Source organism: Nicotiana tomentosiformis, chromosome 8 (assembly GCF_000390325.3).
Source record: "Nicotiana tomentosiformis chromosome 8, ASM39032v3, whole genome shotgun sequence".
NCBI lineage: Eukaryota > Viridiplantae > Streptophyta > Magnoliopsida > Solanales > Solanaceae > Nicotiana > Nicotiana tomentosiformis.
Window position 1 is genome coordinate 66,517,123 of NC_090819.1, and position 22,257 is coordinate 66,539,379.

Here is a 22,257-nt window from a genome sequence, read left to right on the forward strand (position 1 = left end):
GGTCCCTAAAGTTGCTTTGTGAAAATGACCCAACTTTGCAGAAATGGCCTATATGGCCGAAAAATGGCTAAACATGCAAATTCAATAGGAATGGATCTTAAACTAAGAGGACACCATGTGGTAGACTTAAGACTCTAAGACATGGGTTAACAAGCCACTTTTGCGAAAATATCCCTATTTTGCAAAAACGGCGGATGTGGCCGAACATGGCTAGACATGCAAGATTTGGCTAAGACCCCGCGAAGCCAAGAACTTAAAACTCACTAGGAAGACCGGACTCTATGTGGGCTGCCTACATATGCCGCCCCGAAAGACGAGAATCAGGTATGCGTAGTTCAGGAAGATTGGATATGGGAGAGAATTTAAAAGAAGATTGGATATGGGAGAGAATTTTAAAAAAAAATGATTAGGAGAAAACATATTTTTTGCCTTTTTTTGAAAAATGATAAAACGTGTAAAATCTTTTTTGATTTTCTTTTTCTCTTTTTTTTTGATTTTTTGTTTTTGGAAAATGATGGGAAAGTGCAAAATCTTTTTGGATTTTTTCATTTATAATTTTTTTTTTGGTCTTTTTCTTGAAAAAGTTGTGAAAGAAAAACATAACTAGGCCCTACTTGCTTCATTTTTACACTTCACCCTCTTTTCTTTCTCATTTACCCTCAAACCATCATTGATCCGCCAAATGACCCCTTTACCCTTAAAGAATGCAGCATGTAGCACATGAGAATGATTAAATGTCTTTTTTGGGCCATGGGCCCGTTTTGACATAATTTGGATAGGCTTCCTATAAAGGGACCGGTGCCTGGGACCGAGCCTCGCTAAGTGTAAATGACATGATGCAAATAAGCATGACCTAAAGGCTGACCTAAGTTTGGAGGTTCACTAGACAAGGCAATTCGGGGCGGCACGTGGTCGATGGCGGCTGCTCTAGCTATCCGCCCACTCCACGCTCTCACGCCACCCCCCTAAAGACACGGGTGACTCACAAAAGGCCGTGTACGCTCAAACGTACTCCGGAAGACTTGTTGCAGAAAGAAGACTCATGATTATGCAAATGATGACTGTTATAAAGCGGTAAACACATAGGGAAAAGCGATAAACAAATAACCAACAAAATAGAAAATAAGACAAACAAACCAAATAAATAAAGCAAATAAAGAAAACAAACACCTCAAACGAATATCCTAAAAGCCAACAAGATCAAGTATCAGCTCGAACCTGCAACTCTCCAGCAGAGTCGCCAAAGCTGTCACACCCTTTTTTTTTACCTTACTGACCCTCTTTAAAAATATAAAGAAGATTTTTAAGCTCAAAAGAGTTTTCAATTTGAAAGTGACAAAAAGATTGCGTTTCGAAGGATTTTCAGAGTCGCCACCTGACATTTGATTTCGGTGTGCCAGGTCACCATTTTTAAAATAATAATTTTCCTTCACACATTTGACTCTTAAACCAGTTTGCACAAGAAATTCTAGATAATGGGGTTCATTTAACTCGGGGAGAAGGTGTTTGGCATTCCCCGAGTCCCGTAACTAGTACGGTTGCGTACATGATCAAGTTGGCATTTAAAAATATTCTAATTGAGGTAGAAACACACAAAGAGCAAGAATAAACACAGAAGAGGCTCAAGGTTGTCCCCGCCTAATAAAAGAAAAATAAAAAATTGAAAATGAAAATCTCAAGCTAACCTACACTATACTTCCTCCACAGTGTAGCCTCGGCCTCCGTTTACATTCACTTCGGGGCATACCCCGGGTAATAATAATATATACAAACTCTACGGGGTATTCCCCTGAATATAAAGTAAATAGAACAACCTCTTACCTCGACAAAATGAAAAGAAGCGACCTACGATTTGCCTACTCGAGTGTTAGCGGACTTAAACATACTACTGTCGACTCAATAGAATAAAATAATAACAATTGGAATAATCTTAAACCCAAATGCCGTTAATTTTAATCCCCAACAACCCACATTCTCAAATCCTTCTTTTCAATTTGCAGTACCCCAAACCCCACGGCCACTTAACTCATTAACTGCTAATCCATCTTAATTGCTTAGTGAGAAAATCAATTTTGACATCAAATAGATAAAGCAAAGAAGCCAAAGCATCAATTAATATCTAAATCAAGACAAGTAAGCAGAGAGTTTCATGAATCAATTTCAATACCAAATAAAGCAAATAAGAGACTGCAAGTTAAAGAGGTACGAGCGGACCTTATAGCAGCAAAAATAGATTTCCTTTTTTCCTTGATACTTTGAAAAAATATACAAGGACCTCCGGCCAAAATCGAACAAATCACAGCACGAACAGGTATGGAGCAGCAGCAGAAACTTACTCTGCAAACCTCGAACCTCGGATAGCAACCTCGACTGGGCAACAATCGAACTCCAAAATTGAGACCGCAAACCACAAACCAACTCGAATTTCAACTGAACTCCATGATTGAAAACCACCAACGAAAACTGAAATATGTTTTGTGTATTTTCGAGTTTGAAATTAGATTGGACTCAATTCTTTTATATATACATATATATCAAAGAACTAAATGAAAAATCAGAAAAGAGAGAATCAGAAACAAAAACCAAGCCTTAGTTTCTCTTTTCCATTTTTCGTTTCCCCACGTCTTCTGTTTGTGTTTTAGGCTAAAGAAAATCGATCCCTTTTCCCTTATGTCCCCCTTTTCGTCTCTTCCCCTCTCTATTTGTGTGCGTTTGTCCTTTGCTCAAGTCAGGGAGATCGAAAAATTAGAGAGGACCGCCAATTTTTTTAGGAAGATGAGGGGGTATGGCCGTTTTTCTTCTTGGGGGTGGTCTGTCGCTGGCTCTAGAGTTAGTTCTCTTTTAGAATGGAGGAGTTCTAGGGTGTTATATTTTGTTATGGGCTATGTGGGCTGAGGGAATGGGCCGTCCACTTTGGGCCTTTTTGGCCAGATTTGTATTTAAAATGGGCCTTTAACCAAAACTCTATTCACCCCACATCAACTCTTGCCTATTAAATAAAAAACAAAGACAAAATACTACAAAAATATTAATTAGCCCTACTTAAGTAGAAATAACTATTAAAATAAAACTAGCCGTTAAAACAAAACTATTTTTGGTATCTTTCAAATATCATACTAAAAATAAAAATAGGATTAGATTAAAATCATCGCAAAATCAAAATAATATTTCTACCAAAAATACTAATATTCTTGAAAAAGATATGTAATGAGGTAAAAAATAATGTGAAACTATTTTTTGTGTTTTCGAAATTTATGTTCTACTATTAGATTAAAAGTGAAAAATAGGCTAAATCCTATCAAATTAAAATAAGTAAATATTTTAAAAATACTACTTTTAAAAGTTGTGCGAGTCAAAAATTACGTGCTTACAGACACTTCTGCATTTACACCTCCTCTATTCATAAACCAAAATGGTTAACGTGTCTTCCAGTTCTGGGGGGTACCTGACCCTGTTCCCTTGGCAGTGCGCATTCCTCCCCATGACGATGGGGCTGCCATTGTTGCAGAAGATGAAAGCTTTCCTACGGTGGAGGAAATAATTTTCCGTAACGAGAAGGCTAGAACCGACTTCTCAAAGCTGCCCGAGGATGACCCTGAGGTCGTGAAGTCTGAGATGGACGCAGCCGCCCTTGCTAGTTTCAGAGCGAAGTTCAAAATTCTAGTCCACATCGATCTGGTCCCGGCTGGACGCGATGTGGTGCAGATTCATCGCCCTGGATATTGTTCGTTCTACGCATATCCGTTATACGTGGGCTACTCTTTTCTCATTCCCCCATTGGCAGAAGAATTCTGTCGCTACTACGACGTCTTCCCGACTCAGCTTTCTCCTTATATCTACAAGCTCATCCTTATGCTGACGAAGTACGCGGAATTGACAGGCCGCGGGGTTTCTCTTCGCCACCTGATGCACCTCTTCGCTCCCAATTTCCATAGGGGTACAATGTTGCACCTTCGTCGCCATGGAGGCAAGAGCTTGGTAGTGAAGATGGACAATAAAGCAAATCGTCGATTCTGGTTTAATTACTTTCACGTCAAGACTAAGGACGTGGTGGCGAACGCAAATGGATTTCCTGAGGCGTGGAATTCTGCCCGTAAGTATTTTTACTAAGTGCTCATTTTGCTCGTTCTGGTCATAGGCTAACCGCTCTGTCTTCTTATTGATCAGCCGAGACTGAGCCCCCTCTGTTGGTTGCGGATATTCACGATTAGGTTAGCCAGGTCTTGCCTCACACATTGGGGATTCATGGGTGGCCAGCCTTTTTCAAGAAGTTCGGGCCCAAGCTTTCAGCGACCGATGAGTTTGTCCGTCTGTACTCATTTATATAGTTACTTTTTACATATGTCATCCTGACCTTGTGGTTGCATGTTCGTTATGACTTTAAGTATGAGTTGACATTCTAATCTCTTTTGCAGGCCGAGGGTCTTCGAGGAGGCAGAAAGCTCCTGCTCCGGCATTCCGTAAGATGAATGTCATTTCTATTCCTGCTGCTGTGGTGAGACCTGCTCGATCGTCGACTACTGCGGTGGGTGTTTCCACTTCCCCTCTACGTCATCTAGTTGACGAGGATGATAAGGAAGGATCATCGCCGAATGATGATAGTCTGCTTCCCCGCAAGAGGCGATCTGTCGGTATCGGCAAATGAGGTATCCGCGTGGGGAGTTCGATGATAGAGGAATTTGTCATCAGAGAAATGGCGACCATAGATCCCGAAAATGATACCGAGCTTATGTCCACGATTCCCCCATCGTGGGGTACTAGGGATGTACGTTGCTCCCTAAGGTAGAAATGGGTTTTGAAGGGTTGTCGGCACGAGTCCCTAATGCCTTACAAAAGGGTGGGCCATCGACTTCGTTACTAGCCGAGGATCCTTCCTCTCAGATTGATACAAAGGGCAAAAGTGTAGCCGAAGAGGATTATGAGACGGGCTCCGATATGGACACCGAGGAGTTTAGAATGATGGGGGAAGGACTCACCGGCTTGACGTGAGGTTGGAGGGGACCACGCGAACTATTGCGATCCCTCTGGACTGGGATCTATTAGTTGGCATGGAGTACGTGGTCCCTTCTCTTGGTCCACTCTGTTCCGATGTTGAGGGTAAGACCCTCGAGAAGCTGAAGGATTCCACTTTGTCGAAGAGCATAGCCGGCCTTGCTCTTAGGGTAAGTTTGGTATTCCGTTTCCATATTCATTTTTCATGTCGAATTTGACTTTTGTTCTTCGCTCTGGCTTTCTTTTCAGACCGTGATCTAGGTGATTGGAAGTTCCCACCGAGAGGAGAGGCATAAGGCCATCTTCCAAAAGATGGAGCAGAAATATCCCGAATATCGTGATAAGCACCGTGAGCTTTTCCAGCGACTTAGTGGCAGTAGCAACTTCCGGGCCTTCCGAAATGAGCTAAAGGAAAAGAATGACGAATTGGTGAAGGTCATCGAAAAATGTAGTGAGCTCGAGGGGGTGTTGAAGGACAAAAAGGAGGAGCTCGAGGTGAGTAGGGGGGTCGAGGCCCAATGCGCCGACCTTCAGGCTTAAGTGGTCTTATTGAGTGCTGAGCTGGAGGAGTGTCAACTTCGTGCGGCTGTTTTGAGTGGCGAGGTCGCCGAAAAGGTAGTGGGTTTGGAGAAGGAGGAGTCGGCCCAGTTATTAGCTGCGCCTAAAGCGACAACTTTAAAGGACACGATCCGTGTTATCCATTCTGAATGGGATTGCTCCATGGAGACGACTAGGCTTAGAGAGGAGCGGCTTGATGAGCGGATAAGGGAGTTAGAAAAAGAGGTTGCGGACCTTAGTGATCAAGTTGTTTCCCTCGAGGCCGAAAAGACACAGCTACTGGCTCAGCCATACTCATCCTGCACGTATGCTTTTCCTAATGTTCCTCGGGATCTATATGAGGAATGGATTCACGCTGAGGCCCAACTGGATATATTCAGGGATCTGATAGGGACGGGGGTTGTTTCGGACGCCGACTTAGAGAATGCATGTGTTAAGGCACGTGAAGCTCGGTTTGCTTGTGGCTATGACCCCGCTACACCACAAACTGGTGATGATGAGGAAGACGTGGAAGGGATTGAGCAGAATGTCTGGTACGAAGATGAGTATCCCAACGACGATGACGATGGTGGAGAGACGGGTCGAGATGGTACTGCTGAGTTAGGTAGCGCGCAGTTGCTTTTCCTTCTTTTGCTTGTAGCTTTTGTACATACTTTTGTTGGCATCTACTTCAGCCTTTGTAAGGAATATATTTGAAGTATGAAATGTCATTTTCATTGTTTCGTATCTGATTCTTTTCTTTCTGTTCGGGCTTGCACGCTTCTTTCTTTTGTTTTGTTGTTTGGTCGCTTCAATCATAAAAATTTGGTTTTGGTCATTGCAGGGAATTAGTAGGTGTTAATTCGAACGGGGTCGAATGTAACCTGTATTGAGTTGGTTCGAGCCAGGTCGAATGTGAGTTAATTCGAGCGAGATCGAATGTGAGTTAATTTGAACACGGTCGAATGTTAGTTAATTCGAACGAGGTTGAATGTTAGTTAATTCGAACGAGGTCGAATGTTAGTCAATTTGAACAAGGTCGAATGTGAGTTAATTCGAACGAGATCGAATGTGATTTAATTCGAACAAGGTCGAATGTGAGTTAATTTGAACGAGGTCGAATGTTATTTACTTAATTGTGGCTGGGGGTCGAGTATATATTGAGGCAATGTTGTTCTGGAGAAAACATGGGCGAACTTCATACATTTATGTTTTGCTCATATACTTAAAGAAATTTACATGTTTTTCGGGCTGGCATTCCAGTCCCAGTCTATCTAGTCCCTTCATTGGGTGACCTGGAAACGTTGAGAAGTTGGGCAATGAACTGACCGTTTGGTGTCTCTTTCCATTCGTATTTCGACTTGAAGTGTCCCCCTTGTCGCCTCGTTAAAAACCTCCTTGAGAAAACCCAATTGGGACAAAACTTAAGTGAGGAAAAAAGAGTACGACGTGGAGGACACATTTTCTTAAAAGTTGAAGTACTTGAGGTGGGCGACGTTCCAGTAGTTTGGAAGTAGTTTTCCTTCCATTGTTTCTAGTTGAAATAACCCTTTATTTGCTGCTGTCGTGATTTTGTATGGGCCGTCCCAATTCGTCCCTAATTTGCCTTTCCGTGGGTCTTTACTTGCTTGTGTTTTGGCCTTGAGCACGTAGTCCCCGACTTTGAGTGGTCTGATCTTGGACTTTTTTGTTACAATAGCATTCTGCCTGCTGTTTTAGGGAGATCATCCTTATGTAGGCCATATCTCTCCGTTCTTCGGCTTCGTCGAGCTCTTGCCTTCTTCTTTCATCATTCCTCGGCCCGCTCTCATGTGAGTATCGCAAACTAGGCTCTCTAACTTCGACTGGTATTATCGCATCTGTCCCATAGACTAAAGAGTAGGGCGTCTCTCCTGTGCTCGTCTTTGGCGTTGTACGATAGGCCCAAAGCACTTCTGGTAATAGCTCCATCCATAATCCCTTGGCGTCCTCAAGTTTTTTCTTCATGATGTTCAGTATTGATTTGTTGGAGGATTCTGCTTGCCCGTTGCCCGCGGGGTGGTATGGTATGGAGAGTATTCTTTTGATATGCCACTTCTCAAAAAATTCGGCGACCTTTTTTCCGTAAATTGGGGTCCGTTGTCGCAACTGATCTCTTTGGGGAGCGCAAAGCGGCACACAATGTTTTTCCATATGAAGACGATCACTTCATGTTCGCGTTTTTGGGCGAATGCTCCTGCTTCTACCTATTTATAAAATAGTCAGTTAAAACCAAAAGAAATTGTACGTTACCTCGCCCCGCAAGGAGGGGGCGACAATGTCCATTCCCCATTTAATGAAAGGCCAAGGGGAAGTGACCGAGTGGAGATGCTCGCCCGCTTGATGGATCATTGGGGCATATCTTTGGCATTGCTCGCATTTGTTTCACAAAGTCTGCAGCCTTTTTTTTCATGGTAGGCCAGTAGTAACCTGCCCGTATGAGACATCTGATCAGAGCTCGATTGCCTGAGTGAGATCCGCAGTGGACTTTATGGACTTCTTCTAGGACGCACCGCGTTTGATTCGGGCCTAAGCATTTCACTAGGGGCCACCATACGCCCTTTTGTATAGGTCGTTATGTGAATGATTTTGTACCTGGCCGCTTGTATATGGAGCTTCTTGGCTTCCTTTTTATCATTTGGGAGTACGCCGTCAAGTATGTAACAATACGGTTGCGCCAGCCCTATGTTAGATTTATAGTCCTTACCTCGATTTGATCTATCGATGAGTGGAGGAGGGTGACCACGTTTCCTTCTCCGGTTATGCTTTCAGTTGTTGCCGCTAATTTGGCGAGGTCGTCTGCTTCGATGTTTTGTGCTCGAGGGATTTGGTCGAGCTGTCATTCGTTAAACTCGGGCAGTAGTTTGCAGATCTCGGCCTGGTATTTTTGTAACATTTATTCTTTGATCTAGAAAGTCCTTGTGACTTGGTTGACGACGAGTTGAGAGTCCCAGCGTAGGATGACCCGCCTCTCCCCGTACTTGAGTGCTAGCCTTAACCCTGCAATCACGGCCTCATATTCGGCCTCGTTGTTAGTCATGTCTGGGCACCTTATGGACTGGCGAATCACTTCGCCTATCGGGACTTCGAGCACAAGTCCCAGTCCGGCCTCCGACGCATTGGAAGCACTGTTGGTGTACAAAATCCATAGATCTTGTGTTTGTGGAGAAGCGTGGGCGGCTTCTTTTTCGACTTCAGGCATTTTTTTTTGCGCTGAAGTCGGCGACGAAGTCGGTAAGGACTTGTGATTTTATCGCCGTCCGCAGTTGATATATGATATCATGCTCACTTAATTCTGTGGCCCACTTGGCTAACCTGCCCGATAGCTCGGGCTTATGCGAAATACTTCGCAAGGGGAAAGTTGTGACTACCGAGATGTGGTGGCACTAAAAGTAGGATCTAAGCTTTCGTGAAGCTACGACCAAGGCCAGGGCTAATTTTTCGAGGTGGGGATACCTCATCTCGGCTTCGATCAAGGTTTTGCTATTGTAATAGATGGGAGATTGCGTACCTTTATCTTTTCAGACCAGGACTGCACTTACCGCTACTTCATATACGGTGAGGTAGACGAGAAGGTGTTCCCCCGGTTCTGCTTTAGAAAGCAACGACGGTGACGACAAATAAGCCTTTAATTTCTTCAGGGCTTGAACGCACTCAGAAGTCCACTGGAGGCCGTTGTCTTTCTTGAGTACGCCAAAAAACTTATGGGATCTGTCAGATGATCGCGAGATGAATCTCGATAGGGCGGCGATACGACCGGTCAACCTCTAAACCTATTTTTTGCTGGTTAAGTGCTTTGGTATTCCTTCTATGGCTTTGATTTGGTCAGGGTTGGCCTCAATACGTATTTGCGATACTAGGAAGCCAAAGAATTTTCCTGAGGTTTTGCCGAATGCACCTTTTTCAGGATTTAGCTTCATTCCGTACCGCCTGAGTATATCGAAGGCTTCTTTCAGGTGGTCGATGTGATCTTCTTTCCTTTTGGACTTGACCAACATATCGTCTATGTAGACATCCATGGTCTTGCCGAGTTGGTCTTCGAAAATTTTGGTCGCCAACCTTTAGTATGTCGCCCCCGCATTTTTCAGTCTGAAGGGCAACACCCTGTAGCAGTGCGTTCCTTGGTGGGTGATGAAGGTGGTCTTCTACTGGTCCTCCTCTTCCATGAGGATCTGATTGTAGCCCGAGTAGGAATCTAAGAAGCTCAACAGTTCATGCCCGACCGTTGCGTCAATGAGCTGGTCGATATGAGGTAGCGGGAATGAATTTTTGGGGCATGCTTTGTTTAAACTGTAAAGTCTACGCATATCAGCCACTTCCCGTTCTTCTTTTTCACCATTACCACATTGGCGACCCATTGGGGTATTATGATTCCCTGATGGAGCCGTTTTCCAGCAAAATTTTGACCTCCTCGCGGACTGCATCGTTTATTGCGGAATTGAACTTTCGCCTAACCCGCCTTACCAGGGGGTAGAACGGGTCGACATTCAACTTGTGTGTGGCGACCTCCTTCGGGATACCTGGCATGTCTGCGTGGGAAAAAGCAAACAAGTCTGCGTTAGCAGTTAAGAATTGACAGAATTTACCTGATTCTTGAAGCTTGCAGCCGACGTAGGATTTCTTGTTGTGGTCGTTATCATCAAGTTGGACGGGGTCGAGGTCTTCTACGATTGATCCTGTGGCATCTATTGTTTTGGGATCTCTAATAACGTCCGCCTTTTCATCACAGCTCGACCTCGACCTTGTTAATTGCTATGCATCTTCTGATTTGCCCTTCATTTGTTGGGTAAATGTACAATCCTAGGCGATGCGATAGCATTCTCAAGATGTGCATTATTCTTCCCATATGCTGAATACTCCCCATGGGGGTGGAAATTTGATAACTTGTACAAGCTGGAGGGGATAACCCTCATGGCGTGTATCCAAGGTTGACCTATTATGGTATTGTACGCCATATCCTGGTCCATGATATGGAATGTGGTTTCCAGAGTGATGCCGCCGGCCAGGACGGGGAGTGTGATTTCCCCAGACGTTCATTCAACTGCATTGTTAAAATTCCCCAGACGTTCATTCAACTGCATTGTTAAAACCTGTTAGCGTGATGCAACGCAACACTATCTTATTCTCGAGTTTCATTTGTGCAAGTACTCGAGGGTGGACAATGCACGCGCCGCTCCCATCGTCCACCATAATGCATCTTACATCTGTATCTAATATTTGTAAAGTGATAACAAGGGCATCATAGTGAGGGAAAACCAAACCGTGGGTATCTGACTTATCGAAGATGATACTTTCTTCGAGTTCGTCATGCCGTTCATGAGTGATTTTCCGTTTGAGCTTGTGGGTTGTGGTGAACTTTACGCTGTTGATCGAAATGTCGTCGTCGCCGCCGATGATCATTTTAATGGTTCGAGCTGGTGAGGGTGGTTTCGGCGGTCCCTGATGTTGTTCACGTCCTCGGGCAAAGTTGGTCCTCCCTCAGTCGCTCAACAATTCTTTGAGGTATCCTTGATGAAGCATGTTCACGACCTCCTGCCTTAGGGCGATGCAGTCCTCAGTTTTGTGACCTCGCTCTTGTTGGAACTCGCAGAGGGCGTTTGACTTTCTAGTGCTTAGATCTGGCCTCATCTTTTGTGGCCACTTTACTTTTGGTCCGAGCTTCTCCAATGCGTAGACTATTTCTGAGGGCGACACACAAAATTGTGAGCGGATAGTAAAGGAGGAATACCTCTCTCGTTCTGGTGAGTCCCCGACCTTGGCCTAGATGGGCCCTCTTCATGGCGGGAGGGGGGCATGATGGCGCTTCTGATGTATGGTTGATGCCTTTCTCTGTTGGATCGTGGGGCTACAAGATCTCTCATGGAATCATTATTCTGATCCTTCCTGGTTTCGGCTTGTACCGAGGTCAATCGATGGGTTGGTCCATTCAAGTCGTCTTCGTTTGCACGAACCTCGGCACAGTAGGCGCTGTGTATTTCATCCCAAGTGGTTGGAGGATATTTCATAAGCCGACTTAATAATTTTCTGGTCACCTTTGAGCCATTCCTGTCATCCCGTTCTAGAAAGCTGCTACAGCCATTCCTTCCGATACATTTGGTAAGGTCATCCTTACTCTATTGAATCGAGCGAGGAAGTCCATCAATCCCTCTCCGGGTGATTATTTGATGTCAAATATATCGTTCACTCTTGCCTCCACCTTTTTAGCCCCATCATGGGCCGTTACGAACTTGTCGGCCATCTCTTCAAATGTTTCAATGGAGCGTGCGGGCAGCTGTGAATACCAAGTTAATGCTCATCCGGTGAGGGTCTCGCCGAACTTTTTCAACAAGATGGAAGAGACTTGTTCTTTGGCGAGATCATTGCCCTTTACCGCATTGACATAGTGAGTCACATGATCTTCGGGGTCGGTCGTACCGTCATATATTTTCTGATAAGGCGGTATCTTGAAGGTCTTAGGTATGGCATGTGGGACGGCTTAATCACTGTAGGGTTGCTCAACGAACCGATCATCGTCTCTTGTTGGCAAGAGTTTTGGGGCACCCGGTATTTTGTCGACTCTTTCTTGGTGCTCTCTCATTTGATCCCGAAGCATTTTGTTTTCATTTTCCATTTCTTCCATTTCCTCAGAATGGCCGTGAGGGTGTCGTTACCTGCATTATTAATATTGTGACTGATACATGTTAGTGAAGGGGGAGGGATGTGCTGCTCGATCGTTACTGGTGTAATGCAAGTCCTTGCATTTTCTCTAACTGCCTCCTGAGCGGGCTTGTCTAGGATGTCGGTCAACGTATTTTCCAGCCAAGCCTCAAGTAGTTTCTTCACCGCTGGTGGCGCTTATTCCGCTGTGGACGTGGAAGCTCATTTACCGCAGGATGTTGTGATACTGCCGTGAGGGAGGGGCGACCCACTTCGCCTGGTAGAGGCGTTAGGTGTTATGTCTTCGCCTTCGGTTTCAGAGACCTCATTGATGGTGTTTAAGAGGTTGGTAGTGAGATCGGCCACTATCTTCATTCTTTTTTCTCCATTACCAGCCATGTCAGATCCGTGTGTACAAGGAAGTAGGAGTTTTTTTTTTTTTTTTGTGAACTGTGCCAGTTATAGATCTAGAAGAAACTAAACACTTAACTAGGTATCCCCACAGACGGCGCCAAATTGTTTGACCAAAAAATGTAAAACTTTGATTAAACTAATTAATTTTATATAAAAAGGGATTAAACCTAGTTAATAATAATATTTCAGATTTATAACTAGTCAACTCAAATAAAATCGGACAGTGTTGGTGGAGGATTAAATGTTGTGTACATTCAATGTTTCAAGATCATTAATAATGGAAGAATTTCAAGCAATAAATAATAATAAATGGCATTAACGTAAATAAGGAGAATGATTCACCCAATATATTGAATGGGGTGGATGATTTCTCCTTCTCATAGTGATGAGTGATAGGCAAATGCTATAATATTGGAACTATTCTCGAATCTGATGAAAAAGTGTGGAATAATAGATAATCGAATCTTCTTAGAAAGGTAGTATTTGTATCTTTTCTAGAGAGAAAGTCTTCTTCTCAAAAAGTGTTCTTATCAGAGAATGTTACATGCCCTTTTTCCCCTTTCTCTTTTTTTATTTATATGGGACATACCCTAGTCAACCTTAAAAGTACAGACACCAATGTCCTATTACAAAAACTAGCCGTTAGCACTTCCCTTGATACTCGACCTTGGCCGTTATTGATTGCTCGGCTACGAGCCCCGTTATCTACTAGTCGAACTCGACCATATTTCTTTTCACGATATCGCTCCATGCTAAATCCCACTGAGACAGATTTTGACCTATATAGGAGTGTCTTCCATGTTCTCAAGTAGCCATGAACTCCGATCCGAGTTTTAACTTAAAATGGAGTGTTGCTTGCTACTATAAATATATATGGTCCCCACTAAGTGATTAAAAACCATAATATATCATCAGAAAGAGAGAATACTATGATAGGATATATATAAAAACAACACCCAAAACCCATTTATGGTTATTTTGGACAAGTGTGACGGAAATGTGTGTTTAAAAAAAAGAGTGACATTTTTATATATAGCTCTTTTAAAGAGCGCTATACTTTAACGGAGTTTTGGCCGTTAAAGTATAGCGCTCTTTAAAAGAGCGTTATATATATATATATATAACGCCACTGTATATATATATATATATATATAACGCCACTGTAAATCGCGCTATATGTATAGCGCGGTATATAACCGCGCTATACCTGTTTTGTGGGCCCACCAATAAGTCTCCTGCGTTTAACTAACATAATAATAATTCAAATGGGTATAGCGCTCTTTAAAAGAGCGCTATACCTAAAACAATTCAGCCCACCGAGCTAGGCATTATCTTATTTAAAGGCGTTAGGATTTTACAAAAATCCATTCAGAAATATTCCTAACTCTCGTTCAAATTTTTCTTCTTGTTAAATTCTCAAGCATTTTTTTCATAATGTCTAAAGAGCGAAAAGTAAGGGTTTCATTATATTGGGGAAGGGGGGGGGATGAGGTTGTGGTGGCGAATAACTCTGTGAGCTATAGTTTATCTCCACAGTGTCATGTTAAGTTGCCACTTATAATGGAGCATGATAGATTGGTATCGTTGTTATGTAATAAAATGAGTGTGAGGAAACGTTCAGTGAACCTTAAAGTAACCGGAAGATATCCGTATTCCGTCACTTCGCAAGGGGTTTCTTGTTACGCTGAGTTTAACATCGACGATGATGAAGCTTTAAGGGAGTTTTTGAGGACTCCGGATGAATATCGGAAATTTCTTGTGATAAAAATGTTGGAAATGTACGTCAAGGTTGAAGACGTTCGCAATAATGAGGTTGCGCATAGTAGGGATAACCCTCAGTTATCGGGTGGTTATTCTGGAGTAGTTTTTGCCGGACAGGTTCCGGATGAAAGAGTTTGCCTTGATTTAAACTTATCACCACGGGTGAATGAGGAGCGAGGAAATAATTTCTCTCCTGCTTTACATAATCTACAAGACGAGTGGTAAACTTCAATTTTCCTTAGTGTTACGATGTATATTTTTGTTGTATTGAATTTGTATTAACACTCATATATTCCACAGGGGTACCGGCCAGATATGACTTTTACAAGTTATGAACCCACGCCCAGTTGGAATATGCGTAGTTCTGGTGTGTTGGATCATGGTGGTCCATCCGGGAGTCATCACCAATAGGATAATGTCTATCAAGGAATGTCAACACGTTACGACTTGTAAGTGAAGTGATACAGCTATATGGAAAGTATTTATTAATTTCAGTAGCTTATTATTTTGTTGTTTGTGCAGTGAAAACGAGCAAGTTGAACCACCTGTCCTCACTCAATTGCCCGATGACGACATATTAAATCGGGATCTGGCAGATGCACAGAGTGAGGAAGAGAATATTGATTTTGACAACAATGCCGATGATTCCGGAGATGACACACCCTTACTTTGTGAGGATGGTGACGAAGAGGAAGAGAATGAAGGACCTGATTTGACGAGGGAGTATGCTCCACCCCCCGTTAGACCAAGAGTGTACGAGTCCCAAGTGCCGTTTCATTCAAGGAAGATTCCCTACTTTGATAACTTGCCAAGTATGCCGGATGTGGATGCTCTCACAAGGGATTTTGATGAAATCCGGACAACAATGTGGGATGATTCTAGACCAACGGTGCTGGCAAAGGGCACGCTTTTTCCCAATAAAGCGCGCCTAAGCAGGGCGGCAAAAATGCACAACGTAAAAGAGTGTCATGAGATGACGGTATGGGAGTCAACTCCGGAGGTATACAAGGTTGTTTGTCACAGATGGTTTATGGGTTGACATTGGATGCTGTGTGCGAGCAAGAAGAAAACAAGTTTGTGGCAAGTGGGTAAATACATTCCCACCCACAGATGTGAAATGGACACATTCAATGGGAATCACTACAACTTGGATATTGACTTGATTTCTCTTGTCCTTATTCCACACCTTGAAGCGTCCATTAGATATAAAATCAAATAGTGCATTACATCAGTCCACTAGGAATATGGCCATACCATTACCAAAAGAAAGGAATTTTTCGGGCGCAAACGTGCATTTGAAATTATTTATGGTAACTGGGATAAGTCATTTGCAGCTCTACCCAAGTACATGGTTGCACTACAACACTTTAACCGTGGGACGGTTGTTGAATGGAAGCTTGAGTGGAGTCTGGGAAAACCAGAATATATATTCAATTATGTGTTCTGGGTATTTAAACCAGCAATTGATGGTTTTCCGCATTGCCGGCCGGTAATATCCATAGACGACACTCATGTCTATGGAAAGTATGATATCAAGCTATTGATAGTCATTGCAGTAGATGCTAATGGACAAATAATTCCTATAGTTTTTGCTATTTGTGCCAATGAAAGCCAAGAGATGTGGACATTGTTTTTGAACCATTTGAAAGAGCACGTTGTCAAACAGCATTCCGACATTTGTCTAATATCTGATCGGCATGGTGGTATCTTAAGTTCTATAGAGAACTTGCCTGCATGGCAAGAACCTTATGCCTACCACCGTTACTGTGTGAGGCACTTTAAGGCCAATTTCCATAAGGCACATCCCAAAAAGGATCTGCATGATTTGATGTGGATGGCAGCAATAGACCACCAAAAGCATAAATTCCGGAGGCACATGGAATCTATCAGGCAGGAAGACGAGAGAGCCTATCATTGGTTGATACGACATGAGCTTCACAAGTGGACTTTGCATGTGGATGGTTGAAGAAGATGTGGGATTCTGACTACAAATGTGTCAGAGTCTTTCAACGGGTTATTGAAGTCGGCAAGAGGATTGCCTGTCACTGCCATGGTGCGGATATCGTTCAAGCAGATGGCGGAGAGGTTTGTTGAAAGGGCTGCAGCTGCAACGTCATTGATGGAAAGGGGTATTGAATTTATGCCACTACCGATGAAGAGATTTGAGAAATGCAGGCGACGAGTACATTGGCATTCATTTTTGCAGTATGATCACGATAGAAATGTTTTTGAAGTTCGCACCGCTATCCATCAAAACCAGGGGAATAATGTACATACCATAAATGAATCTAGAAGGTTATGCTCTTGTGGGAAATGGTCCATCTACCACATGCCGTGCTCACATGCCATCATGTACTTTCAACATACAGGTTTAGGGCTAACCAACTACATTGATAAACAATATAGTGTTGCTGCTTACTTAAACACCTATAGTGGGCAGTTGCAGCCAGTGGGTGCTAAGCATTATTGGCCGCCGGAACCATTTAAAATGGTGTGTAACAAGGACTATTTGCGTCGAATACAGGTGCAGAAGGGAACGCGTATACGAAACCAAATGGATGTTAGCGATACCGTTTATGCGCACAAATATGGTATATGCTCGCAAACAGGACACAACCGTCGAAAATGTCCTTCGGCTGGTTTGGGTGGTGGTGGTAATCAAGATCATGGTGGGTGTTCTTCTAATGTGGCTAACTATTAATGAGTTTATGTTGTAATAAGTAGTTGTTTTGTTTATGTTACAAGATGTATCAAATAAAATTATGTTTCCATTGTTGTTAAATCTTATTGATATTTAACATTTTTCAGTTGAGTAAATTAATGCATTTCTCCCTCCCATTCATGTAATCAAAAATAATATTGGATTAAAAAATAGAAAAATATGTGAATATATTTGATAAATATAGTTGATAAATATAGTTCAAAAATAGTTGAGTTAAAGGTAGATTTTTGATAAATATGTGAATACACATAGCGCGGTTAAATACTACGTTATGTGAATATATATAGCGCGGTTAAATACTATATTATGTGAATATATATAGCGCGGTTAAATACTACGTTATGTGTGTTGCCTTGCCTATAAATAACAGGCGCATTCTAGTTATTTTCTACGCTTAACAATAACCAATAGCAAAACTTTCCATAAAAGCAAGGTTTATTTTACGCTTTAACAAATGTCTGAACGCCTTTATGTACCAAGGTGCCAGTGCGGCAAAAAATATTTGATGAATGACTGTTGGGATGATGGTGAAGTTGGACGCCACTACTGGATGTGTGTGAACAAGTTTTATAGGGTTTCCGGCGAACCTTTTTGTAATTTTGAGGTATGGATTGATGAACCCTGTAAGCAGGAATGCTACAAACGATCTTTGCGGTATCTTCATGATTTGACCTTAAAACAATGTGATTATGAAAAAGAATATAAACAAGAAATTGCGGAGTTGAAGGAGAAACTGAAAGAGGCAGAATTAGAAAAAAATAAGATGGAAGAGAAATTTAAGTGGTTGGAGCAGAGAATAATGGGCGGCAGTGACTAAACAATGATATGTATGTGTTGAGTGTACTACTTTATCTTTATGTTTCCCGTGTCATGTATTTTTATTAGTTGTACTGAATTTAAATTATGTTAAGTTGTTATGTTTTGTGTTTGTGTTGTAGTATTAAAATAAAGAAGGAACGGGGAAATAAAAATATAATGCGCATATTATGTAAACATAAAAAATTGTTGTTATTATTTACATAAAATACAAAAAAAAAATTCAATGTGTCCCACAGCCTGTATGCTTCAATGCAGCCGCTGGTCTGAGGCGCATCCCATCCTGCCCGGCTACGCTATCAGGATCATCCTCATCACGACGCCTCTTTATAGTAGGATGCGCTGCAGCATGATCATCAGTGGTGCTGGCAGGATCGGTAGAAGGGGCTGTCGGTCCAGTAGAAACCTAGAGAAGAATAATTCAGCTTAGTATAAGAAAGTATATATTAAGTCACAATAATTTAAATTGTCTTACCAAGGCCTCGTCGGGCTCCTGAATATAATCATTCGTCGCAGCCATGTCAGCATTGCACAAATGGGCTTCCGTGACTGGCGGGGATGAAGCCTTAATAAGAAAATTAATAAAGTTATGGAAAATAAATGAGAAAAGAAAAAACAAATTTAAATTTAATACTAATAAAAACATACTTGCGCATGTGATGATGAGCCATAACTCAGCCGGCGCCCACTATCCAAATCTCGGGTCGGCCGATCCTCAGCAGCGATCGATGACCCTGGGAAGTATGCTTCCCAATCCTCTGCGGTAAGGTCCGTGCCCGTGATCAATAACGGACCTGACGGGGTCACCTGCGAAGTCCCTCGAGTGAGCTGCATACCAAGGCTGTATAACGGCATGCTGGTGGGATACTCGTCCGACTCATATAGGTCACCCTGCAGATCAGCATCAACATCATCAACAAGGGCCTCAACGCCCCTTGCTGGGAACCACCTCCTCGCCGCCCACCACGACCCCGTGCGGCAGCCCTGCCTCATAGGGCACCCACACCTCGAGGGGCACCCCTACCTCATGGGGCACCCCTCCCTCATGCGACACCCCTACCTCGCTGGTACTGCTCTGGCACCACATAAGCAGGGTCGTGTCCCAAGCGCTGATCCTCTCGAGCTCGTTGCAGTGTCCGGGCAGCCACCTCTGCAACCTGCAGGCCCTAATCATGCAAAGCGGCCGCTCCCTCGCCAGCATGCTGCTACATTTGCAGTCCCATCTGGTAGACTATATGTAGGCCAATATCTTGCACAACGTATAAAATATAAACTACAGAACACTAAGTTACAGTTATATAATTAATAATAACAGAAAACATACCAGGGCCTCGTGCCGCCCGGTGTATGGAACGTACCGACCGCCAGCTTGATGAATGGGATTCCCGACAAAAAGTCAGGTAACGCGGCGGTACCAGGGCATATAGAGCTGAATAGTCTCCGTCTGGATCTGGGGGGAGAGGGCAGAATCAGGTCAGCTCGCCGGTCCCAAGTATGGACTTGCGCCTCTAGCCATGCTACATATGCGTCGTCCGCCCTGGAACGATCATCCCGCTGATAATGTGTGGCCTCCTATATAGGTCCCCTCGGTATATACTGCGGACGGCCAAACTGGCGAAGTACCCGCTCTGTGGCATGATGCACCACAATATCGAGGCATATCAGCGGGAGGGAAGTGATCCAAATTAGTCGGTCGGCCGAGCAATAATCGGGCAGGCCATCTATCAAGTCGTCATTGTATGGCGTCTAGATGAACTATCAAATAACAACAGAAAACGTGAGTATGCACAATGCATGTGAAGCTATACCAAGTAAGTTTAGGTACACATTTACCTGTACGCCCTCCAGCATATCCAACACATCCCTGCAAAGGGGGAGATTATGCCGAGCCTCGTAATCTCATACATATCTATGCCGGAGAACCCACCTCCTAGCTAGAGGGAGAAACAGAGGTGGTACTTCCGGAGGTAATGGTGGTAGAGGTGGCTGCAACTGCAGGAACCGCTCCCAGGCCCAAACCTAACATACAAAGTTGACGTAAAGTTTAAGAAAATTTTTGACTAGATAGAATTGGAAGGAATGAACAGAGTATTCGAATATGTTGTCACCTGTAGAAGCGGCAAAAATCCACATATGCCATGCTGGGTGCCCATGCTTGCCCGGCACAGATGCCTGTACAAGTAGGCGAGAATAGCAGCACCCTAGATGTACCGGGGTAAATCATCTAGCAGCTGAAGATGATGAAGAAATCGCAAGCTGACTAGGTTCCCCGAAGTGTTCGGGAAGAAGACCCCCCCACAAACAGAAGGAGCAGCAGCAATCTCGTATACCGGTGAATATGCAGATCATTTGTCTCCCCGGTGATGTCGGGGTGCAATATCTCCAAATGCTGTCGAATAGCTATCAAACTCATGTGACTGGCCCCTGAGTGTGCAGTCTCATCCTGTGGCCTGAAACCAGTGAGCTGCTGCAGCATGTCCAAATACTGCCCACGCGTTATCTCTCTCATGGCCTATGGCAGTGCAACGGGTAGTCCATCAACAGACATCCCATATAAAACCTCCACGTCCTGCAGCGTGATGGTGGCCTCGCCAATGGGCAGGTGGAAAGTGTGTGTCTCCGGTAACCATCGCTCTATCAGGGCCGTGATCAAAGACCAGTCGAGCTACAACCGTCCGATCTCCAAAATCCTATAGAAGCCCGTATCCCGCAGGCGCTGGACTACACGGGGATGGAGATCTCTGTCCTTCATAAAATCCCACATGTCGTCCACTCTCCTGGCGCGGAGAGTCTGGGCCAGTAACTCTCCCTCCCATACGTAGGCAGACCTATGATCGCCATGTAACACTAATAGCTCATCGGAGACAGGTCCGGGATGCATAGGCAGCATGTCCATGTCGTCTACTGTAAATTAAACAACATTAATTGTATGTTTGATCTGTAAATTAAATAATTATTTTTTATAATTATACAATATTTAATTAGACAGAGTATATATCTATGGGTTCCAGGCTCGATATTTGAGGCCCAGTAGCACCAAGCTATCCTGAATTCTTATGTGTGTCAATTTTTATATTTTCATAATTTTGTATGTTTGATCTGTAAACTAAATAATTAATTTTTATTATATTTAATTGGACAAAGTATATACCTATGGGTTCCAGACTCGATATTTGAGGCCCAATAGCACCAAACTATCGTGAATTCTTATGTGTGTCAATTTTAATATTTTCATAATTTTGTATGTTTGTTCTGTAAATTAAATAATTAATTTTTATTATATTTAATTGGACAGAGTATATACCTATAGGTTCCAAGCTCGATATTTGAGGCCCAATAGTACCAAGCTATCATGAATTCTTATGTGTATCAATTTTAATATTTTTATAATTTTGTATGTTTGTTCTGTAAATTAAATAATTAATTTTTATCATATTTAATTGGACATAGTATATACCTATGGGTTTCAGGCTCGATATTTGAGGCCTAGTAGCATCAAGCTATCCTGAATTCTTATGTGTGTCAATTTTAATATTTTTTATAATTTTGTATGTTTGTTCTGTAAATTAAATAATTAATTTTTATCATATTTAATTGGACATAGTATATACCTATGGGTTCCAGACTCGATATTTGAGGCCCAGTAGCATCAAGCTATCCTGAATTCTTATGTGTGTCAATTTTAATATTTTTATAATTTTGTATGTTTTTTTTTGTAAATTAAATAATTAATTTTTATCATATTTAATTGGACATAGTATATACCTATGGGTTCCATGCTCGATATTTGAGGCCCAGTAGCACCAAGTTATCCTGAATTCTTATGTGTGTCAATTTTAATATTTTTATAATTTTGTATGTTTGTTTTGTAAATTAAATAATTAATTTTTATCATATGGACAGAGTTTGTGTTTGATCTATCAGTATAAAAGATACTTAAACTACAAGGATTCTACGCTAAAAGGCTCTATATTTTACTACGCTAAAAGGGCACTAGTCTTTAAGCAAATATTTAATCTAAACTAGATGAAAACAATAAATATATTTTAATCACAAAACAAACACAAAACACTAATATCTTAGTCTGGATAAAAATAACATACTAGTTTAATCGCAAAAAAAATACAAAACAACATGAAAACATATTCAAAACAACTAATATGTATTATTATACGAGTTTCGACATAAACTAAATCGGAATACCTCGATTTATATTTTTCGGAAAGTCGATGAATTAAAAATTTGGCCGAAACGAGGAAACCGCAACAATAGAAGGCTTGGCTAGGATGTAGGACCCACAATCTTATCTTTTTGTGTGACGGGTGTGGTCCACTATAATTTTTTTAGAAGAAAATTTGGGG